The sequence below is a fragment of the Phoenix dactylifera genome, unplaced genomic scaffold, assembly GCF_009389715.1.
Source record: "Phoenix dactylifera cultivar Barhee BC4 unplaced genomic scaffold, palm_55x_up_171113_PBpolish2nd_filt_p 000477F, whole genome shotgun sequence".
NCBI classification, from domain to species: Eukaryota; Viridiplantae; Streptophyta; class Magnoliopsida; order Arecales; family Arecaceae; genus Phoenix; species Phoenix dactylifera.
Genome location: NW_024067898.1, coordinates 83,108 through 108,410, shown reverse-complemented (window position 1 = coordinate 108,410; position 25,303 = coordinate 83,108). Strand labels below are relative to the sequence as shown.

The following is a 25,303-nucleotide window of genomic DNA, read 5'->3' as shown; positions in this document are numbered from 1 at the left end:
CTATTTATGGATTAAAGCAGGCATCTAGGAGTTGGAACATCCATTTTGACATGATAGTCAAAGAGTTTGGCTTCATTAAAAATATAGATGAACCTTGTGTGTACAAGAAGACTAGTGGGAGTGCTATTGTCTTCTTGATATTATATGTGGACGATATATTGGTCATTGGAAATGATGTTCCAATGATGCAATCGGTCAAGACTTGGTTATCAAAGAAATTTTCCATGAAAGACTTGGGTGAAGCATCCTATATACTTGGTATAAGGATCTATAGAGATAGATCTAAAAGGATGCTAGGTTTGTCCCAGTCTAGGTACATAGAAAATGTGCTGAAGAGGTTCAGCATGGATGGAAGTAAGAAAGGTTTCTTACGCATAGGACATGGCATACAACTCTCTAGGCAGATGTCTCCTAAGACATCTGAAGAGAGGAATAGAATGAGTTCTATTCCCTATGCTTCGGCAGTAGGGTCAGTCATGTATGCTATGTTATGTACCAGGCCTGATGTAGCTTATGCCTTGGGTATGGTAAGTAGATTTCAGGCAGATCCCGAAGAGGATCATTGGAAAATTGTGAAAAGCATTCTCAAATACTTGAGAAGGACTAGAGATGTTTTTCTGATTTATGGAGGATCAGAATTGAAACTAGAAGGCTATTCAGATTCTAGCTTTCAATCTGATCCAGATGATAGCAAGTCAATCTCTGGATATATCTTCACTTTGAATGGTGGAGCTGTGAGTTGGAAAAGTTCCAAACAGCAAACTGTAGCTGACTCAACTACTGAGGCAGAATACATAGCTGTTAGTGAAGCTGCTAAGGAAGCAGTCTGGATGAAGAAGTTCATCACAGAGCTGGGTGTAGTTCCTGAGATTGCCAGACCAGTCCCAGTTTATTGCAATAACACTGGAGCTGTTGCACAGGCTAAGGAACCAAGGTCTCATCATAGATCCAAGCACATTTTGAGACGCTTCCACCTTGTTCGAGAGATAATCGAAAGACAAGACGTCAAGATTGAACGAGTAGACACAAAGAACAATATAGCAGACCCATTTACCAAAGCTCTACCACAGCAGCAATTCAATCGTCACCTCGATTGTATGGGGTTAAAATATAAGGGCGATTGGCTTTAGTGCAAGTGGGAGATTGAAAGAGTAGATGCCCTATAAGCCAATCATTTGATAGGTTTCTCTTTGTAATCCTCCAAATCATGTACTTTGACACTTGATATATATCAATAAAGGCATTGTGTTTCATCATTTGCTGCTTATCTATTTTATTATTGGATGATGAACCCCATAAATTAGGACATTGGTTTTAGGGTTATGATGAGATCATACCAGTGAGACCTAAAATTCTAAAATCCTAATTTAGAATATTCCCAGTCAAATTGGTATATTGAGTCGGGGATCAATATTACCGGAAAGACTGGCACATCTTATGTATGCTCAATGTAGAGGGTGATTGATCTCACAATCACTTGTGTGAGACACTAATACAAAGATGTGGGAGCTCATTAGAGGAATGAGTTCACTGAAATGACCAGCCATGAGAGCATCTTATGGATTCTTACTTAATTATCAAAAGATGGTTCTCATAGTGGAAGTTGTGCAAGTGATCCTTAGACCTGAGATCACCATGGTATCTTGTGCACTTGAAGCTATGTTTTGGTTTACCCTCATTCACGACATTGCGTTGTGTACGGGGTATTCTGGATATGGTGGATTTTGTACGAAGGTTGTGAGTAGGTCAACAAGAAATCAGTCACTTCTAGTAAGAGAAGGTAACATCCTACTTACTCTAATCTTATGATGATTCAAGAAGCCTTTGATCAAAGCAAAATGAATATTAGAAAGAGTTTCTAATGTTTCATTGTTTGAATTATCATATAAAAGATTGAGAGAGACATGAATAAGTGATTGAGTTTGATATTGATCCATACTCATGCACTTATTCAGGATGTAGTATGACTGAGGGATTGAATTGCACGGTAACTTGCCACTGAAGGGTATGTTGGATTTGTCCAATACATTCCTCATCTTCCGGGTAGACATGATACGTTGCTAGACGTCAATCATGTCTTGTGGGTTGATCGGATCAAAGAGTTTGATTAGATCAAAGCATCAGAAAGGTTCTGATTGCTAAGTCAGGTTTAGCACTAAATTGAACCTAAATTGGATTAGAGGTATTCTAATCAGGTTAGGTCAACTTGCACCTGCACCTACTACTGGCTAAGATAAGGAACCCAATGGGTCACACACAAGGGAATTGATCAAGGGTCTAATTGGATTAGATCATGTTTGCAAGATGAACATGCTAGCACGTGTTGCAAACCCTAGGTCCTGATTCAAATTAAATTCGAATATGATTCTTAGGTTAGGTTGATCTAATATGATTAGATCATGACCTAATATGGGTTAGCCAAGAGTTGGAACCCATTTGGCTTTAATTAGACCTGATTTGATTAGGTTTAATGTTTTATTTAAGTTGGTTAAACCCAATTGGATTGGGTTTGATAGGGCCTTCACTTCTGGACCATTGGATCGCTCCCTGGATGAAGGATCTGGTCCACTGGTTGGCGCCTTCATCTGGACCATTGGATGGATTTCTGGATGAAGGATAGCGCTTGAATCTGGACCACTGGATGGCTCTCTGGATGAAAGATCTGGACCATTTGTCAGCGCCTGAATCTGGACCACTGGATGGTTCTCTGGATGAAAGATCTGAATCGTTGCTCAGCGCCTGAATCTGGACCATCGGTGATGGCATCTTGCTTCTGGACCATTGGATGGCACCCTGGATGATGATGCCTTGATCTGGATCATTAGATGGCGCCTAGATCTGGACCATTGGCTTTGGTTCACTGCATTTGGGCCCTTGGATCATCAGGATTTAAGAGGGAGACATGAGAAAGAAGTTGATACATCCTTCTCCTTAGCAACCCATCATGATGGGATGCCTATTTTGGCACATGCCTCATCATGATGAGGTGTGTGGATGGGATGCATCCCTTTATGATGCATCCCTCCATCTCTTATAAATAAGGAGGTGCCTTGGGGTTCTAAAGACGATCAAAAGAAAAAGTCTCTCCTTCTCTCTTCCTTATCCCTTCTTTCTTACAAGCCTCTCTCTTTTGTCCTAACCCAAGACAAGAGGGTCTTCTTTAGGACAAAAAGGCTAGTGAATGTTTTAGAGGTAGAAAGGAAGAAGGAAGTGAAGGAAAATCAGCCAATTAAATCCTTTGGAAGGATTGAACAATTAGAATCAAGTTTTGGTGGAGCTAGAGTCTTGAACCCATTCCTGTGTGGATCAACATCGGAGGGTGAACATTTGGGCACCTTGGGACATCTTCAGACATATTGGATATAGCGTGATAGGTATTCTTCTATACCAAGATTATATTTTCTACATTATTTGGTTATACTATTAAGGCGATCTTGGCTTATTAGGGTTCATATAATGGGTTTATAAGAAAATTTTATAATCTCGTATCTTCCGCTGCACCCTAGGGCACTGGGAAACCCAACACACCTCTGGGCAACACTTGTTTTCATAATTACAAATTTTGATTCTCACAAATCTAATACATAATTAGGCTCATTATACAATTATCTCACAATAGTAAAATAAGAACACAATAGAAGCAATATAGGAGTACTATGAGAGGAGATGGAAACTCGGTTGAGAGAGGGATGCTTTGGTTGAGTGGTGTACTTTAAGACTTCACTAAAAGTTTCTATTTATAGGTTTGAGAGGGCAAGAGACATCGGAGGGCATTTAAAGCTTGATTCCCATCAATCTTCAACCATAAGGCATGAATGGCTTGATTAGATTGATTTCTTCAATCAACATAAGTTCAAATTGATCTTGTTTTTCATAACTTGATATGATTTGAATTTTGCACATGTCTAAGTGTGGTTGACATGCTTCAGTATGTAGATTGAACATCTCCTTCTTGTGGCAAGATAATTTTTCAACATGACGAGGATGATATATAGCATCATCTAGACCATTCAAGCTTGATTTGGTTGATTTGCTTGTATTATTCATTAAGATTTTCAAATAATTGCCATGCTTCATGCTCATTTTGAAGCATAAAAGTCCCCCCGCATGCAGCATCGATCATCTGACGGTTTCGTTCAGTCAATCCATCATAGAAACATTGTACTAGCTGCCATTTAGGTATTTGATGATGTGGGCATTTACGGATTAGGTCCCTAAATCTCTCCCAAGTTTCATGAAATTCTTCTTCCTCGATTTGGAAGAAGCTTGTAATGGCATGTCTAAACTGGTTCGTTCTTCCTAATGGGAAAGTATTTTTTAAGAAATTCTTGTTGCATTTGATCTCAGGAACGAATCGAATTAGCTTCTAAAGAATTCAGCCATTGCTTGGCTCTATCTTTAAAGGAGAAGGGGAATAATCTAAGTTTTAGAACATCATCAGTGAAATTCTGAATCTTGACAGTGGTGCAAATCTCAAAAAATTCATTTAAGTGTTTATATGGGTCTTCGTTAGTGAGCCCATAAAAAGATGGGAGCATTTGGATCACACTAGACTTTATTTCATATTGTACAGCTGCTACTTTAGGTAATCGAATGCAAGATGGAGAAGTGTAAATGGTGGGAGTAAAGTACTCCCTCAGGAGTTTGGGTTGTTCTTCAGCCATCTCAGGAGGTGGGGATGATTCTATTGTTATGATCTCAGCTTGAATATTTCTAAGGGTCCGTTCTATTTCAGGGTCAAAAGGTAATAGGTCACGTACTCTAGAATGACTCCCTTGCATACACTAGTACTTGATCAGTCAAGCATGCAATAAAAGAAAAACACATCAATCCTTGTATTTGTCCTAAAATCACTAGACAGCTCCTAACTGGTTTGAAGAGGGCACCTAAGCCTCCAATCCGATCTAATGAACCGAGTTGACCAGGTAAGCTTTCAGGTAAGTGGAGGGGTCACGATGCGTTCGCAAAGGTCCCACTTAAACCCACTTGCCTCGAACAGATGAACTGTCTCCCTTATAGGGACAAAGCTTGCCTAGACATCAACTAAGCCACAGAGCGAAATTGGTGCAACTCTCGGTGATCTTCGTCCTATTGAGCTCGAATGTCCCTAGGAGCCAACGTCTAATTAATTTTAAAGTGACACTATGTGAGATTGAGTTCACCTAAGTTGGGCAAGAGTCTGGTGATGAAATCCGGCTCTTATCTTGTTGGGGTGATTGCCCTTACTAAGTGCAGATTAAATGGTGTATGTATATCAGGCATGCGTTCACAATTTTGCTGAAATTAAAATTAAACAATCACCACAAAATGTTAAGCTAATAATCAATTTAAACAAGAAAGGTTTAGAGGTTACCAAAGGAAATTTCCCCAGCAATTTAATTTTTTTTTTTTAATTTTTAGGCAAACCTCTACAGCATTCCTTTTCCAGCAGTTCTCCTTTTGATCATCCCAGATTTTTTCGATTTCTGATCAAATAGTATAAAAAGAAAAATTAAAAAATTAGTGAGAGAGAAAGAGGAGATAAGAAAAGTAACAATAATAGAAAATAATTTTTATTTTATTTTAGATAAATATTTTTTTTGAAAGTTTTTTTTATAATTTTTTTTTAATGATAGGAAAAATAATTATGCTAGCAATCCCCGGCAACGGCGCCAAAAATTGATCGGTTCTTTCAATTTTAAAAATAAACCACGCAATAGCACGTATCCTGTAGGATAGTGATTACGGATGTCAGTCCACAGGGATTGAAGAATAAGTTATTTTTCTTTTAAAAATAAATCAAGAAGAAGGATTTGCTAACTTGATTTAACTAAATTAAACTATGAGTGCGAATTGGAATTTATCAGAGTAAATAGATGTTGGGTTTGGAATCCACCACATAGCATTGCATCAAGGACCGTGTTCTTAATTTTTGTCTTTTGGAGAGGCATGCAATTTGGCTACAAGCCTTTTAAAATAAAATCATAAAGAGTGTTAGGAAGATCCATCTTCGGTGTAGCATGAAGTGTCTACCTAAGTATGTTAATCTAGGATGCAGCACACTTCATCTTCCTAGGCATGGATCATCTTAGACTACTTTAGCAAACATGATTAGTAACTAGCATGCTCAAAGTTTAAATATCATAAAGAAATATTTCATTGAAAATAAGAATTTAAACAAGCTCCAAAATAATAAAAAAATAAGAACTACAATTGCCCTGATACATTGCTAGGGCTTCATCCAGCCCTAGATTGGACGTTTAGCCGCGTATGGCTTCCGGACGGCCTCCCATCTTTAAGTGAAAGTCTTCCCCTCCCATTCTTCCCAAAATATCACAAAATATTCTCTTCCCCCCCCCTTCTTTCTTTTTTTATTTCTTTTCTCTCGTTCTTCACTACAAAACAGAGCCCCCTCCCCCGTTTTCTTTCCTCTCTCCACCGAGCTCCCCCCCTTGCCACCGAACACCCCGGTTGCTTGGTTCTTCCTCCTTTTATAGATCCCGAAGACCCAGCGATGGATCCCCAGCGAGGAGGAGGGCGTGATGCTGGGAATGGATCCGGCTGAGGCTTGAGTTCTGTTGCACGCGAGATCGCTGGAGAAGGGCGTGATGCTGGGAATGATCTCGGGCTTGATTGCAGAGGCTGGTGAATGCGGAAGGGAGAAGAGATAGAGGCAGGGTCATCCAGGATTTGGGGATCTTGAATCCGGACAGTGAGATCGTCGGTGGATGTGGCTGGAATGGGCTGATGGCGCTGGTGCTGGATTTCGACTGCTGGGAGTGGATCGTTGATTGCAGCCGGCTGGGATCGCGGAGGAGTGGTCGCTGGCGGAACACCCGGGGATGAAGACGATGCTGCAGCTGCTTGGATGCGGAAGACGCCCGGCTGATTCTCTCGTAGGTAAATCTGGCACGCGGCTGATACGAAGTCCCGTTGTTTTGAAACGAGGGCGGAGGATCAGGCTGATTCGGAGGGCTTTCTGGGCGCAGTGATTCCGTGAGTAGGAGCGGAATGGCTGGACTGCCGGGATCTTGGATGCATCATGGAGAGAATCAAAGCGGAGGATCGTACGCGGGAGGATTAGGAGGAGATGAGGATGTTGGGATCGGCTGGGAGGAATTCCTTTGAACGCGCGGGGGAGGATGCGGAAAGGATGATCATGCGGCTTGTTCCAAAACAGGGGAGGAGAAAGGAAAATAATGTGGAAGATGAATACGGGAATGAGGGAGGTTATGTGAATTTTTTATTATTTAAATTTCTTCTTCTTTTTTTAGATAAGTGGTTGGGGTCCACTCGGGTAGGTTGGAAGGGCTTTGTTCTGAATCTAAAATAAAGGAAGTTTGGACACGTGGAGAAAATGGGAGAGGCCTCTGTTTTGCTAGGTTGGGAAGCTTGGTGCACACGGAAAAATATGACATGGACAAAGGAATGGATAGCTTCATGCGCATGTGGGAGAAAGCAGTCCACACATGAAACAGATTGGGACTAGTTTGTGAATGGGATGACTCGACCTGCACACACATTAGACTAAGTCAATATAGAAAATTAAAACAAACTTGAATTACCTCTAATAATTTATTAAAATGCAATGACGAGGGGAAACACATTTTTTCTGTTAATATTTAAAATATGTGCATAACAATAATAATAAGTGCTATTTAAAATAGATAAATTTGTACATTATTTAGCACTTATCACATGGTAGCCACTATGGGATTCTCTGTTGCCAAAGGGCAATCTACCAACAGACCACCTCTTTTCAATGACACAAATTTCACTTATTGGAAAGCTCGTATAAGAATTTTTATTCAAGCACTTGACTATGATTTATGGACTGTTATTGTTAATGGACCTCACACACCAACTAAAATTGTTGATGGCATCACCTTATTCAAACCTGAGACTGAATGGGATGACCATGATAAAAGAATGGCTCAGCTGAATGCAAAAGCCATGAATGTTTTTTACTGTTCTTTAGATGTAAATGAGTTTAATCGCATATCTATTTGCATGACTGCTAAAGAAATCTGGGATAGGCTGGAAGTTACATATGAAGGCGCTAACCAGGTCAAAGAATCTAAAATCAGTATGCTAGTGCATAAGTATGAATTATTTAAAATGCAAAACAGTGAATCTATAACTGAAATGTTTACTAGATTCACTGATATTATAAACGGCCTGAAAAGTCTTGGTAGATCTTACTCTAACAGTGATCTTATTCGAAAAATTCTTAGGTCTCTTCCTAGAGCATGGGAAGAAAAGGTCACTGCTATTCAAGAAGCAAAAGATCTCAACTCTCTCCCACTGGAAGAACTGCTGGGTTCCTTAATGACTCATGAGCTCTCAATGAAACAAAACCTTGAGGAGGATGAACCCAAAAAGTGCAGAACCATTGCTCTTAAATCCACTCTACATGAAGATTCTCGCGAGGATTCTGAATCTGATAATAGTGAGGAAATGGCCCTGATTACAAGAAAGTTCAAAAAATTCTTTAGAAGAAATAAAGAAAACTTCAAGAGAAGGTCTGTAATCAAGGGGGAGCAAACCAAAGAAAAATAAGGAACAATATATTTTTATGAGTGCAAAAAGCCTGGACACTTCAGAACAGACTGTCCTCTGTTGAAAAAGGCTCTGAAGAGGTTAAGAAAGAAAGCTATGATGGCTACTTGGAGTAACAGTGATGAATCTAGCTCTGAAGAAGAAGAGCAGCAATAAGAAGCTGCAAATCTGTGTCTAATGGGACACGAAAATGAGGTATATCTGAATACTGAATATAATTTCACTTTCAATGAGCTTCAAGATACTTTTTCTGAGCTTATGATTGAATATAAAAGGCTTAGCTTAAAGAATAAGGAACTGAAGATTAAGAATCATTAGAAAAAGAAAATACTCTGCTTCTGAATAATAAGAAGAAACTGCATGAAAAAAATCAGAAGTTAGTAAATGAAGTTGAAAAACTGAAACCTATAGTTGATAAATTTATCCTAAGCTCCTGAGAAATAAAATCTAATTCTAGAAAGTCAAAAAGTTGTTTATGATAAAGCTGGTTTAGGATATAATCTTTGGAAGAAACAGAAATCATTGAAGAACATATTTGTAAAGCCAACTTATGTAAAACCGAAATCTACACTGTTTAAGTTAGATAAACTGAAACAAGAATACACTGCATGTAATCTTAAAAGCAAAAAACTAGTAAGTAATATTTCAGTTAGGAAGATATGGGTTCCGAAGGGAACCATCATTGCTAAAATTCAAGGACCCAAGAAAGCTTGGGTACCAAAGATAAAGAATTGAATTCTGTTTTGCAGGTGTGTCTAGCATCCCAAGCATCAAACAAAAAATGGTATTTGGACAGTGGATGCTCTAGACACATGACAGAGGATGAATCTCAGTTCATGTCCCTCAAAAAGAAAGACGGAGGAATGGTTACCTTTGGTGATAATGGAAAAGGCAAAATTATTGGTATTGGTAACATTCGGATTACTCCAACTACTTTTATTGAAAATGTTTTATTGGTAGATGGATTAAAACATGATTTGCTAAGCATTAGTCAATTCTGTGATAAAGGATGTGACTTTTGAATTATCAATGTGCTTAGTTTCTAGTACTAATAACAGTGGTATAATATTTACTGGACATAGACATGAAAATATGTATTTGGTTGATTTAGATCAAATACTCATGAAAAACATGGACTGTTTGGTAGCAATGAAAACCAAATAGTGAAGCTAGCTTGTTGCCCAGATAGACAACCCAAGAGGGGGGGGGGTGAATTGGGTTTTTAAATTAACTTAGCTAATTAAAACTTTGTGGATGATTAACTAAATACTATAGCCAGTTATTTAATTAAAGCTAAGTGCTGTGAGTAATGTGTGGGGAAGAAGATGAGAGACAATGCACTACAAACACAAAGTTTTATAGTGGTTCGGAGCTAACCCTTGCTCCTACGTCCACTCCCCAAGTCTCACTTGGGAATTTCACTATAACCCCCTTGGATTACAGTCGGTTGTTTTGCAAGCTCACAACCGAACTTGTTGTTTTACGAGCTCACAACGAACTCGGTCGGTTTTCCCAGGCTCACCGACTAGAACCAACCCCGATTGTTTTTCCGGGCTCACAATCAAACCCTTACACTCGTTGGTTTTAAACCGGCTCACCAACCAACCTTAATCCCCTTGATTCAATCCCCCGATTGAATCAAGTAAATACACGAGATAGAAGAAAACAGAAAATAGCTTCTCAAAAAGCAGATTTAAAACAATATAATCGTAAAGGAGTTAGAAGCCCTCAAACGCTTCTAAGATGGTGAAGAGGTGTGGCTTCTAGAACTCCGGTCTCCTCTTGAAAGAGTGATCGACTTGAAAGCAGGAGGAGGAAGCTTTGAATGCTGGGAAGATGTTGGTGGAGCAGTAAATGCAGATCTTCCCTTTTTCTCGTTGAAGAGCACTTAGAGAGCTTGAAGACTTGAATGCTAGGAGTGGAATGTGTGTTCTCTACCTTGCTACAGTCTTCTGTGGCTATTTAAGCCAACCCCCACGGAAACTAGCCGTTACTCTGCTTTTTCTGGCCGTTCTGCACACTCTGCGCAGCCTGACAATGTGACCGTTGGTGGGTTGGAGTCGACTCGCGCGATCAGGAGTCGACTCGGCTGTAGCAGGAGTCGACTCGAGCTTTTCCGGAATCGACTCGGCAACTGTTCCCAGTTTGAATTAAAGTTGCCGTCTTGACTGGGAGTCGACTCGTCTTGACCCGGAGTCGACTCGCCAACTTCTGGCGCTGACCTGGCAATTTTGGAGTCGGCTCATCCTCTGTAGTCCGTGGATCCAAATTTGAATTTTGTCCACTCGAGTCGACTCGACTGTCCTGGGAGTCGACTCGAATCTCAGAGCCCGAACTCCCGATTCTCTGTCTTTTGGCTCATCCAGTCTTGGAGTCGACTCGAACTTCCTTGGAGTCGACTCGGCTCTCAGTTTCCGAAAGTTGGTCTTCTGCCTTTTGACGTGAAGCTTGTCTTGGAGTCGACTCAAGCTGTCTGGGAGTCGACTCGAATCTCAGAGGCAGTAACATGGTCTTCTGTCTGTCGATGGTCGCACAGTCTCGGAGTCGACTCGCGTACTGCGGGAGTCGACTCGAATCTCAGAGTCCATAAAATGCTCTCTGACTTTTTCTTTGTGTACCGCTGGGAGTCGACTCGCGTTCCACTGGAGTCGACTCGAATCTCAGAGTCCATAAAACGCTCTCTGACTTTCTCTGTGTGTACCGCTGGGAGTCGACTCGCATTCCACTGGAGTCGACTCGAATCTCAGACCTGAAAAACTGCTCTTCTGTCCTTCTGTCTGTTTTCAGTCGGAGTCGACTCGTACTGATCAGGAGTCGACTCGAGCTCGTGCCAGTGACCTTGATACGCTTGGAGTCGACTCGTGAAACTCGGGAGTCGACTCGTATTTCAGACATTGGTTCATGCAGACTTCTTAACTTATCCAAAATGCTATGAACCAAGTCTAGAGACACTTGGACAGGATTTTCACTGAAACACTCAATTGAATTCATTAGTAATCACAAGATATACTCAAATGCTTTGAGCTCATCAAAATCAAACGGGGTTTTAATCGATCACTCCACAATCTCCCCCTTTTTGATGATGACAAAACTTTGAGTATATGTAAAATGAGTTGCTCAGTAAATAATGAAATAAACTCCATAAATGAATTCAAATGTCTGATAATTTAATTTATCCAAGTTTGAAAGGAGTGAAACATTAAATTTCGGAGTTAAAGTTTCCCCTTTCATTTGGAATTATATAAGCCTTCATATTCTGCAATCAATTGTTTGGCTTATATGACATTAATGATTTAGCTTGATTAAAATTCAGATTCTCCCCCTCAACATATGCATTCAACTATGTTTTGATTTTCTGAATTTCCTTTTAATGCTTTGAAATTTTTGAACTAAAATTTTTGTTTTTAGAGGAAAAATCTGTCAATTTGTTCTTGAGTAGGATTCAGCTAATCTCCGAATATCCCTTGAATAGATTCTGGAGATTACTCCATTAGGAGCCCCAAAAGAGAGATAATGAGCCTCGAGGTACGGAATCCACTTAGAACAAATTTATGTGTGTTTTTAAGAGTTTATCGTTTTATTTATTTCCATTGATTTCTTTTACATATTTTTTAATATTTCTCCCCTTTTACATATTTTATACTTACACATTTCTCCCCCTTTTTGTCATCATACCAAAAAGAAGGTAATCACACACAATCAATGGCACAAATGGCACAGTCAATCATCAAATGGCACAGAAATGAAGATAAGATGTCTACTCATTGTATTGATATGAAGGTGAATACATTTGAGCATACAATAGGTAAAGCAAGAACAATACAAAAGAAGACAAAACACAACTCAAAATCATCTATGACCTCCTCGAGGATGTGGCTCCCCCTCTCGAGGATACATCTCCTCCTCTGGAGAATGTGGCTCCCCCTCTCGAGGATACATCTCCTCCTCTGGAGGATGTAGCTCCTCCTCTCGAGGATGTGACTCCTCCTCTCAATCGGCTCTGCTCCATGAGGAGGGCGACTGCCTCTGTAACATGGCCCAGCTGCGTGATAATAGACGTGGTGGCTCTGCTATGTGTAGTGGAGAGCTCAGTCACCGACGTCTGAAGCCCAGTCACCGAGGTCTGAAGTGCGTCCAGCTTGTCGATGAGCACATTCGACAAGCGCTCGGCCCCCTCGGTGGTGGTGTGCATGTCACGGCGGATGTCATCCCGCATCCTCCTCGTGGTGCTCGTGACCTCGCTCATGCTGTGGAACTGGGCCTGCACCAGGGTCCTAATGTTGTAGATCTCCTGCCGCACCTCAGCCGTCATGTCTGTCATGGCTGTCAAGGATGGGACCAATGCTGAGGATGGAGTGGGTGCAGGAGTGGAAGCTGGCACGGAACCTCGGAGCTCCCGGAGCAGCTCGTCCCTCAAATCTCGGACATCTCCTGCCGCAGCTCCCGGAGCTGCTCTGGATCAATACGGACCTCCATAGATGGTGGAGCTGAGGAGGAAGGTCCGACAGAGGTGGTAGGAGCAGGAGGAGTGGATGGAAGGTCTGGATGGTTTGGGAACTCTGGGTAGTCAGAATCTGGCTCAGGACTGGGTGATGGTCTGGTGGTCTGAGCGGTGAGAGTGGACTTCCTAACCCAGATCCCTTCTCTCTTCCAAAATCCCATCCTGTGCATGGTCCCCGTACCCAAGCGATCAGTCCATCGCAAGGCACGAGAGGGTTCCTTCTCAGGAATGAAAATTTCGTACTGCCTAAAGAGAAGAGTGAATGACATTCCGTATGGGAGGGAGAGCCTAGGTCTATCCAGGGGCTCACACATATACCTATAAATGAGCTTGGGGAAGTTGACCGGGGTGTCCTGAAGAATGTAAGACATAATAGCCAGGTCCCTCTCATTCACAAAATCAAATCTCCCTGTCTTAGGGAAGATGGACCTGGACAAAATGCTCAAAAGGATTCTCACTTCAATAGGAAGTGAGCTAGCAGATACCTCATCTAGGGGAGACTGAGGTGGATGCCCTAAGACGATCGTAAGGGCCTCAAATCTATCCTCAGGATGTGCAGGAGCCACCCCTACTAATGGAAGGTGGAGGATATGGGCAATGAGGTCCTCTGTGACACGCAATGGGACACCTAATACCGTGCCCTCAATACCTCCATCTCCCCGATGGACGGTACTGTAGAACTCTTGAACTAGGCCAGGATAGGTGGGAAGGTCCAAGGTGAGGAAGTACTCTAGACCCTGGGCTCTAAGCCTATCGCCTATGGTGAATCCTTCCCGGGAGAGATAGTCGAAAGTGACATACCTCCCGGAGGTGACGGCCTTCCCGGCCAACGGCCTAACATGAACCACCCTAGGCGGGGAACGATCCGGAGGAGGTTGCCTCGCGGGATCGTGCCACGCCTTGGAGCGCCGCTCGGGACCGGCCATGGGACGGGACCTCTTTCTAACAACTCCCTTGCGAGGCATCTTGACCTAAACGAGATGAAAACCTAGAGAACGAAGAAGGATCGATAGAGGAAGCTCGGGACTGACCTGAAAAGACCTAGGAACGGACGGAAACTCAATGTCCGGCGAAGAATCGACGGGAAAAGGGCTTGGAGACGATCGAGGATGACCTAGGAGTCGGCTCTAGGGCTTTGTGAACAGTGGCGGCTTGAGAAAAAGTGTTTGCGAAACGACAAACCTAGGGTTAAAAAGTCGGATCCCGACTGCGAGTCGACTCCCCTGAGTCGCGAGTCGACTCGACCTCGAGTCGACTCCAGAAAATGCGCGAGTCGACTCTCCTTATGCGCCTGTAGACTTTGAGTCGACTCCCGACAATGTGCGAGTCGACTCCCCCTCAGCTGCCAACTTTGCGAGTCGACTCCCCCAAATGCGCGAGTCGACTCCCCCTTAGGAGCCGGCTCTGAAACTTACTCGAGTCGTCTCTAACCTTGGCACGCACTTAAAAATCATGCTATAACCGTGCCAAATGAGGGAAAATCACCTAGTTGGGATCTGATTTGATGATCATTGAATAGAAACTCTATTTTAACCTCATTTTAACCATCAAAATCAATTAATCTAGTGGAAACTCCCACTAGGATGGGTCAATCACTCCTAATCCCCTCCTAAGTACACTGAACCTCTCTTCACTTAGGGATTTTGTGAAAATATCTGCTAATTGATTATCAGTACAAACAAATTGGAGAGTCACATCACCATTCAATACATGATCTCTTATGAAGTGATGTCTTATCTCAATGTGTTTAGTTCTTGAGTGTTGAATTGGATTTTTAGTTAGGTTTATGGCACTTGTATTATCACAATTAATGGGGATTGTATCTTGTTTAATGCCATAATCTTCTAATTGTTGTTTAATCCACAAGATTTGAGCACAACAACTCCCGGCTGCAACATATTCAGCTTCTGCAGTGGATAATGCAACCGAGTTTTGTTTCTTGCTAAACCATGAGATTAGGTTTTCTCCTAGAAATTGACAAGACCCGCTGGTACTTTTTCTATCAAGCTTACATCCAGCGAAGTCTGAATCTGTGTACCCTATTAAGTTTAGGCTAGATTCTTTAGAGTACCACAGCCCTATGTTCTTAGTTCCTATTAAGTATTTAAAGATTCTCTTAACTGCAGCTAGGTGTGATTCTTTAGGATTAGCCTGATATCTAGCACACATGCACACACTAAACATAATATCAGGCCTACTTGCAGTAAGATACAGTAAAAAATCTATCATACCTCTATAAAGTTTTTGATCTACAGATTTACCTGATTCATCTTGGTCTAACTTACATGATGAGCTCATGGGGGTGCTGATTGACTTGTTTCCCTCCATATCGAACTTCTTGAGCATCTCCTTGATATATTTGGCTTGATTGATGAAGATGCCTCCTTCAGATTGTTTGATTTGAAGCCCGAGGAAGTAGTTCAGCTCTCCCATCATGCTCATCTCAAACTCACTCTGCATCAAATCAGCAAATTCCTCGCAGAGGGGATTGTTAGTAGCACCGAAAATGATATCATCAACATAAATCTGTACTAATAACATATCCTTATTTTTCTTTTTCAGAAATAATGTTGTATCTACATTTTCCTAGAGAATTCATGTTCTAATAGAAATTTACTAAGTCTCTCATACCATGCTCTAGGTGCTTGTTTTAGACCATAAAGTGCTTTGTTCAGTTTATACACATGATTGGGGTATTGATGATTTTCAAAACCAGGAGGTTGTTCCACATATACCTCCTCATTAATAAACCCATTTAGAAAAGCACTTTTTACATCCATTTGATATAGCTTGAAGTCCTTAGAGCATGCATATGCTAATAATAGTCTAATAGCCTCAAGTCTAGCCACGGGAGCAAAGGTTTCATCAAAGTCTATACCTTCTTCTTGATTATAACCCTTTGCTACTAGTCTAGCCTTATTCCTTATAACAATTCCATTTTCATCTAGCTTATTTTTATATATCCATTTTGTACCTATAATTGGATATTCAGAAGGTCTCTCTACTAGATCCCACACTTTGTTTCTAGTAAATTGGTTTAGTTCTTCTTGCATTGCATTTATCCAATTTACATCATTTTCGGCTTCTTCTATATGTTTGGGCTCAAAGTGTGAAACAAAAGCTAGATGGTTATTCAAATTTCTAAGGGATGCTCTAGTCCTAAAGGGTTGGGATGGATCATCTAGAATTAGTTCCTTAGGATGCCCATGAGCATACCTCCAAGCTTTAGTTAGCCCATGATCCACTATAGGCTCTTGGTTTGATGATTCTCCTTCAATCAACTTTTGATTATCATCTTGTAATCCCATCTCATCTATCTTTTCTTCAAGTATTTCAATATCATCATCAAAATTAACCTTCTTACTAGATGAGATGTCACTAGAGTCATCAAAAACAACATGTATAGATTCTTCTATAACTAGGGTTCTTTTATTAAAGATTCTATAGGCTTTACTAGTTGTAGAATAAAAAACTAGGAATATTCCTTCATCAGATTTTGGATCAAATTTTCCTAGATTATCTTTCCCATTATTATGTACAAAACACCTACATCCGAAAACATGAAAATAGTTAACCTTTGGTTTTCTGTTTTTCCACAGTTCATATGGTGTTTTCTTTATGATGGGTCTTAATAGAACTCTATTTAATACATGGCAAGAAGTATTAATGGCTTCTCCCCAAAAGTACTTAGGGAGGTTACTTTCACATAACATCGTTCTAGCCATTTCCTCTAGGGTTCTATTTTTCCTTTCCACAACTCCATTTTGTTGTGGTGTCCTAGGTGCTGAGAAATTATGGGTTATCCCCTTTTTACTACAAAATTCATCAAATAATTGATTTTCGAATTCGGTACCATGGTCACTTCTAATAGCTATAACTGAGGACTCTCTAGCATTTGTTACTTCCTTATGGAACTTCTTAAACATAGAAAATGCTTGATCCTTATGCGCTAGAAACATGACCTATGTGTACCTAGAGTAATCATCTACAATAACTAGACCATATTTATTTCCACCTAGGCTTGTTGTTCTAGTTGGACCAAATAGGTCCATGTGTAGTAATTCTAGAGGCCTAGAAGTAGAGACACATTTTATGGATTTAAAAGAGTTTCTAGATTGTTTGCCAAATTGACATGCTTCACATATTTTGTTCTTTTCAAATTTTAATTTTGGCAAACCTATCACGGAGTCTCTTTTAACTAGTTTAGTTATTGTGTCCATGCTTGCATGACCTAACTTACGGTGCCATAACCAACTAGCATCATTTTCTTTAGTTTCATTAACAACTAAACATTGGTTATGTTTTGTAAGGTCTTCTAGATCTACCACATATACATTTCCACGTTTCATCCCTTTAAAAACTAAACTATTATCATTAGGATTTGTTATAATACATAGTGATGGTTTAAACATAACATCATATCCTTTATCACATAATTGACTAATGCTTAACAAGTTATGCTTAAGACCATCAATATATCTAACATTATCTATAAAGGTAGAAGGGGTGATTTGAACTTTACCAATACCAATGATGTGACCTTGGTTGTTGTCTCCAAAAGTCACAGCACCTCCCTTCTTAGCTTCAAGGGTGAAAAATTAATCTTTATCACCCGTCATGTGCCTTGAACAGCCACTATCCAAATACCAGCAGTTTTTGTTGACCTTGGCTGCAAGACACTCCTACACAAGCAAATCATGTCATCTTAGGTACCCAAGTTTTCTTGGGTCCTTCATGGTTAGTCAAGTTGGTTTCTTTTGGAACCCATACCCTTTTATTTTTTCTTTTAGTTTTACTTTTCCTAAAATTACATGCATTTGCTTTATGTCCTACTATTCCACAACAAAAGCAAGTTATTTTCTTAATTTTAGTTTCCCCAGCTTTAACAAAGAAGTTACTAAGAAGTTTTTGCTTATTCCTTGGTTTATACCCTAAACCCGCTTTATTAAATACGGCTCGTTGATTATTAAGTATCATGTTTAACTTTTCAGAACTATATGTGAATTTTTCAACTAAGGGTTTGTATTTGTTTAGTTCTTTAGTTAATGTCTGATTTTCGGTTTTTAGATCATTTAGCTCTTTAGTTAGATCCTTGTTTAAGACTTGTTTATGGTTTTTGAGATCTGAAAATTCCTTTGTTAGTTTCTCAATATCTTTCGTTAAGGTGTTAGTCTTCTTAATTAGGAGTTGGTTGCTTGTCTTAAGTTCTAGATTTTCTTTGGTGAGATTATCTTTATCCTTAATTAATGAATCATGCTTATGAATATAACTTTGGTTAGTTACTTTTAGTTCTCTGTTTTTAACATTTATATTCTTATACTCAATCATTAATTCATTGAACGCATCATAAAGTTCATCAAATGTAAAATCAAAAAGCGTATCGGAAATTACCTCATTTTCGTTGGCCATGAAACAGAAATTGGCCTTCTCTTCTTGTTCTTCATCCGATGATGAAGATGATGCGTCGGAGTCCGATAGGGTGGTGACAAGTGCCTTCTTCTTCTTGTACTTACTCCTCTTCTTCAGTAAGGGGCACTCTGCTCTTATGTGTCCCGGCTTCTTGCACTCGTAACACCCAATCCCCTCATTTTCCCTTTCCTTACCTTTGTCTCTGCGGTAGGAATTTGAGGGACCTCTCCTTTGATGATACGTCTTCTTGTGGTTGATAAACTTCTTGAACTTGCGCACAAGAAGTGCCTCACCACCATCTTCCTCATCTTCTTCCTCTTCACTGCTGCTGCTGCAAGACAGGTCCTTGTTAGAAGAAGTAGATTTTAAAGCTATTACCTTTTTCTTATGGGAGGACTCTTCCTCGTTGTGTTGTTTCATGGTAAGCTCATGCGTCATCAGATCCAAGGAGCTCTTCAAGTTGAAGCTTGTTCAAGTCTTTAGCTTCTTGGATCGCCGTCACCTTGGCTTCCCACGACCTTGGTAGACACCGAAGGATTTTCCTGACAAGTTCACTGTTAGTATAGTTCTTGCTAAGGCTTTTTAGGCCATTGACAATATCAGTAAACCTAGTGAACATGCTTGTGATTGTTTCATTTGAATCCATTTTAAATAGTTCATATTTATGAACCAAGATGTTTATTTTGGATTCCTTGACTTGATTCGTGCCCTCATGGGTCACTTCAAGTCTGTCCCAAATTTCTTTTGCAGAATTACAAGTTGAAACTCTATTGAATTCATTACGGTCTAAGGCACAATAAAACACATTCACTGCTTTAGAGTTTAGTTGTGCCTTCCTCATGTCATGTTCATCCCAATCCGTTTCTAGTTTGGGTACCTTAACACCCTCTACATATGTGGATGGGATGTATGGGCCATTCACTACAATGGTCCACATCTCATAGTCTTGGGCTTGGATGAATATTCTCATCCTAGCCTTCCAGTATGAGTAGTCGGATCCATTGAAGAAAGGAGGTCTTTGGGTGGACTGACCCTCAATGTGAGAAGATCCAAATGGGGTTGTCATTTTGATCTTTTAACTCTTGAGTGGAAGAGTTTTTGGCTCTGATACCACTTGTTGCCCAGATAGACAACCCAAGAGGGGGGGGTGAATTGGGTTTTTAAATTAACTTAGCTAATTAAAACTTTGTGGATGATTAACTAAATACTATAGCCAGTTATTTAATTAAAGCTAAGTGCTGTGAGTAATGTGTGGGGAAGAAGATGAGAGACAATGCACTACAAACACAAAGTTTTATAGTGGTTCGGAGCTAACCCTTGCTCCTACGTCCACTCCCCAAGTCTCACTTGGGAATTTCACTATAACCCCCTTGGATTACAGCCGGTTGTTTTGCAAGCTCACAACCGAACTTGTTGTTTTACGAGCTCACAACGAACTCGGTCGGTTTTCCCAGGCTCACCGACTAGAACCAACCCCGATTGTTTTTCCGGGCTCACAATCAAACCCTTACACTCGTTGGTTTTAAACCGGCTCACCAACCAACCTTAATCTCCTTGATTCAATCCCCCGATTGAATCAAGTAAATACACGAGATAGAAGAAAACAGAAAATAGCTTCTCAAAAAGCAGATTTAAAACAATATAATCGTAAAGGAGTTAGAAGCCCTCAAACGCTTTTAAGATGGTGAAGAGGTGTGGCTTCTAGAACTCCGGTCTCCTCTTGAAAGAGTGATCGACTTGAAAGCAGGAGGAGGAAGCTTTGAATGCTGGGAAGATGTTGGTGGAGCAGTAAATGCAGATCTTCCCTTTTTCTCGTTGAAGAGCACTTAGAGAGCTTGAAGACTTGAATGCTAGGAGTGGAATGTGTGTTCTCTACCTTGCTACAGTCTTCTGTGGCTATTTAAGCCAACCCCCACGGAAACTAGCCGTTACTCTGCTTTTTCTGGCCGTTCTGCACACTCTGCGCAGCCTGACAATGTGACCGTTGGTGGGTTGGAGTCGACTCGCGCGATCAGGAGTCGACTCGGCTGTAGCAGGAGTCGACTCGAGCTTTTCCGGAGTCGACTCGGCAACTGTTCCCAGTTTGAATTAAAGTTGCCGTCTTGACTGGGAGTCGACTCGTCTTGACCCGGAGTCGACTCGCCAACTTCTGGCGCTGACCTGGCAATTTTGGAGTCGGCTCATCCTCTGTAGTCCGTGGATCCAAATTTGAATTTTGTCCACTCGAGTCGACTCGACTGTCCTGGGAGTCGACTCGAATCTCAGAGCCCGAACTCCCGATTCTCTGTCTTTTGGCTCATCCAGTCTTGGAGTCGACTCGAACTTCCTTGGAGTCGACTCGGCTCTCAGTTTCCGAAAGTTGGTCTTCTGCCTTTTGACGTGAAGCTTGTCTTGGAGTCGACTCGAGCTGTCTGGGAGTCGACTCGAATCTCAGAGGCAGTAACATGGTCTTCTGTCTGTCGATGGTCGCACAGTCTCGGAGTCGACTCGCGTACTGCGGGAGTCGACTCGAATCTCAGAGTCCATAAAACGCTCTCTGACTTTTTCTTTGTGTACCGCTGGGAGTCGACTCGCGTTCCACTGGAGTCGACTCGAATCTCAGAGTCCATAAAACGCTCTCTGACTTTCTCTGTGTGTACCGCTGGGAGTCGACTCGCATTCCACTGGAGTCGACTCGAATCTCAGACCTGAAAAACTGCTCTTCTGTCCTTCTGTCTGTTTTCAGTCGGAGTCGACTCGTACTGATCAGGAGTCGACTCGAGCTCGTGCCAGTGACCTTGATACGCTTGGAGTCGACTCGTGAAACTCGGGAGTCGACTCGTATTTCAGACATTGGTTCATGCAGACTTCTTAACTTATCCAAAATGCTATGAACCAAGTCTAGAGACACTTGGACAGGATTTTTACTGAAACACTCAATTGAATTCATTAGTAATCACAAGATATACTCAAATGCTTTGAGCTCATCAAAATCAAACGGGGTTTTAATCGATCACTCCACATAGCTGGTTATGGCATCGAAAATTAGCTCATGCAAGCATGGACTTAATTTCAAAACTTATCTGAAAAGAACTTGTTTTCGGCTTGCCTAATTGTCATTTGATAAAGATAAAATCTGCTCTGCATGCCAATTAGGAAAATAGACCAGAACCTCTTTCAAATCTAAAAATATTGTCTCCACAAATAAACCTTTAGAGCTTCTGCATATGGACTTATTTGGACTAACTAAAACTGCAAGTCTAGGTGGAAAGCATTATGGCTTTGTTATTGTAGATGATTTTTCTAGGTATACATAGGTTTAATTCTTGGCACACAAAAGTGAAGCATTTTCAGCTTTTACCAACCTGTATAAAAAGATTTCAAATGAACATGGACTGCAGACCATCAAGATTAGAAGTGATAATGGAACTGAATTTGAAAATTTCTGCACTGAAAATGGTATTGATCATAACTTTTCTGCACCAAAAACACCACAACAAAACGGTGTTGTAGAGAGAAAGAATAGAACTCTTATCGAAATGGCTAGAACAATGTTATGTGAAAGTGACTTACCTAAGTATTTTTGGGCTGAAGCCATAAATACAGCTTGTCATATTCTTAATAGAGTTACTATTAGGTTAATTCTAAAAAAAACTCCTTATGAACTTTTGAAGAATAAGAAACCAAATCTTTCATATGAGTTTTTGGTTGCATCTGTTTTGTTCTAAATAATGGTAAGGACAACTTGAAAAAATTTGATTTAAAATCAAATAAAGCTATTTTTCTTGAATATTCTTCATTAAGCAAAGCATATAAAATATTTAACAAGAGAACTCTAGTCGTAGAAGAGTCAATACATGTTATCTTTAATGAATCTAATGACCCTTCTTTAAGGAAGAATGTAGAATTTAATGATGATGAGAATTAGATGAGTAAGTCAAAGAATTAACCCTAAAGGATGTTTCTACATTTGAAAATTCAAAGCATGATGAAAATCAAGAAGAAGAAGATCAAATGCTTAAAGGTAAAACTAGTCTACCAAAAGAATGGAGGTATGCACATAGTCATCCTAGAAATTTAATAATTGGTGATCCTTCATAAGGCATTAGGATTAGATCCTCCATTAGAGATGTTAGTAATCATCTTGCATTTGTTTCTCAAATAGAACCAAAATCTTTTGAAGAAGCTGAAAAAGATAACAATTGGTTAATGGCAATGCAAGAAGAACTGAATCAATTTGAAAGAAATAATGTTTGAAATTAGCTAGAAGAACTGAAAATATTTCTGTAATTGGAACAAAATGGATTTTCAGAAATAAATTAAATGAAGACAAAATTATAATTAGAAATAAAACTAGATGGCTTTAAATTGAACAAACTACTTTATGGCTTGAAGCAAGCTCCTAGAGCCTGGTACTAAGTGTTGCCCAAGAAGACAACCCAAGAGGGGGAGTGAATTGGGTTTGGATTAAATCTCGACCAATTAAAAACTATGAATAGTAATTAACTAAATCTATTGCACGCAAACTAGTTAAGTTACTAGATGAAGAGAATGAGGAGAGAGACAGAGGACAGCAGCCAATACGAACACAAACCAATTTATAGTGGTTCGGAGCTAACCCTTGCTCCTACGTCCACTCCCCAAGCTTCACTTGGGAGTTCACTATAATCCCTTGGATTACAGCCGATTGTTTTACAAGTTCACAACCCAACTTGTTGTTTTCGCGAGATCACAACGAACTCGATCGGTTTTCACAGGCTCACTGACTAGAACCACTCGATTGTTTTTCCAGGATCACAATCGAACCCTTACACCGTTGGTTTTAACCTTGGCTCACTAACAAACCTTACAACCCTTGATTCAATCCCCTGATTGAATCAAGTAAGAAAATAGTTTGGAAAAAGTTACAAGGAAAGCTTCTTAATAAACAAATATTAACCAATATGAATAGAGTAGAGTTAGAAGCCCTCAAACAGATTTTGGAAGAGAAAGAAGGGGCTTCTCGAACTCTGAGTCTCCTCTTTGAGTGCACTAAAGATCTTATGTCAGAGGAAGAGCCTTGAATGCGAAGGAAAGACTTCTAGGAATATATTGAATGCGTTTCTTCCTTCTTTTGCTTGTCTTTTCTCTCAATAGACTCTTGGTAGATGAAAAACACTTAATGCACAAATGGAGTAACTCTCTTAGTGTCTACTACTGTTTTCTCAGACTGTTTAAGCTGTCACATTTGAAAACTAGCTGTTAGACACTGATTTGTGGCCGTTCTGCACAGTCTGCACCTCCTGACAATGTATCCGTTGGGGTCAGAGTCGACTCGCTCCATCTGGAGTCGACTCGGCTATTGCTGGAGTCGACTCTTGCTTTATTGGAGACGACTCGCCCACTGTACAGGATTTGAATTAAAGTGCTGTCTCGTTCTGGAGTCGACTCGGCCAAACCTAGAGTCGACTCGCCAATATCTGGAGATGACTCGGCACTTTTGGAGACGGCTCGTTCTCAGGGTTCTAGAGATCTATATTTTTGCATTTCTTTCTCGAGTCAACTCGGATCATCTTGGAGTCGACTCGGCTGACTTGGGGTCGACTCTCGTATTCTCGGAGTCGACTCGTTCACAGAGTCACTTTGTTTGATTTTCTGCCTTTCATTCTGCTTTCCTCTGAGAGTCGACTCTTGCATGTTTAGGAGTCGACTCGCCAAACTTCGGAGTCGACTCGTAACCTTCTGGAGTCGACCCGGTAACGGGGTCCAAAAACCATCGTTCTGTCTTTCTGTCTGTTACCCTTTGGAGTCGACTCGAAACTGTCAGGAGTTGACTCGGCAAGCATCGGAGTCGACTCGAAATCGTCGGAGTCGACTCGGTGACAGGATCTGAAATTCATCTTTCTGTCCTTCTGTCTGTTCTCAGTCGGAGTCGACTCGTAGTGTACTGGAGTCGACTCGAGCTTGTGCCAGAACCTCTGAAACACTTAGAGTCGACTCGCAAGCTTTCGGAGTCGACTCGAGCTTTAGACTTTGGCTTAATTATGTTCAACACTTAGTCAAATAATCTTGAACAAAAGCTCGATGCTCTTAAAGATAAATTCATATATATTTGCCTGAAACACTAGATTGAATTCATTAGTACAACATAAAATATACTCAAATGGTTTGAGCTCATCAAAATCAAATAGGGGTATGACCAATCACCTACAATCTCCTCCTTTTTGATGATGACAAAACATTGAGTATTTGTAAAGTGAATTGCTCAACCAAAAGGTAATTTATAGTAAATTTTTGAAATGAATTCAAATGTCTAGTCATTTAATTTATCCAAAATTGAAAGGTATGAATCAGTAAATCTTGAAATTAGAGCTCCCCCTTTCATTTGAAATTATATAAGCCTTCATATCATGCAATCAATTGTTTGGCTTATATGTGTTTAATGGATTTGCTTACTTAAGATTTCAGATTCTCCCCCTCAACATATGCATTCAATTTTGTTTGGATTCTCTGAATTTTCTTTTAATGTCTTGAAGCTTTTGAGCTTAAATTCTTACTTTCAGAGGGAAAATCTGATAATTTGTTCTTGAGTATGATTCAACTAATCTCCGAATATTCCTTGAATGGATTCTGGAGATTACTCCTTGAGGAGCCCCAACAGAGAGATAATGAGCCTCGAGGTATCGAATCCACTAAGAACAAATTACTTTTTGCTTTAAGGATTTTCTTTTTAGTGATTTTTTTTACATTTCAATTCATCATATTTTCTCCCCCTTTTTGTCATCATAGCGAAAAGGCACAAAATACAGAAAAGAACTCAAATTGCACAGTTTTGAAAGGAAATTTCTACTCATTGTATTAAAGTTAGATTTGAGTACAAGTGTGATTACATAACAG

At 40.4% G+C, this 25,303-nt stretch overlaps 1 non-coding gene across 1 annotated transcript; it reads left to right on the top strand.

Annotated features, from left to right (window-relative positions):
• Positions 1-4,181: 4,181 nt before the first annotated feature.
• LOC120106144 lies at positions 4,182-4,287 on the top strand. The gene has a single exon (XR_005508367.1). It is a non-coding gene; the product is annotated as a small nucleolar RNA R71 (small nucleolar RNA).
• The last annotated feature ends 21,016 nt before the right edge of the window (positions 4,288-25,303 follow it).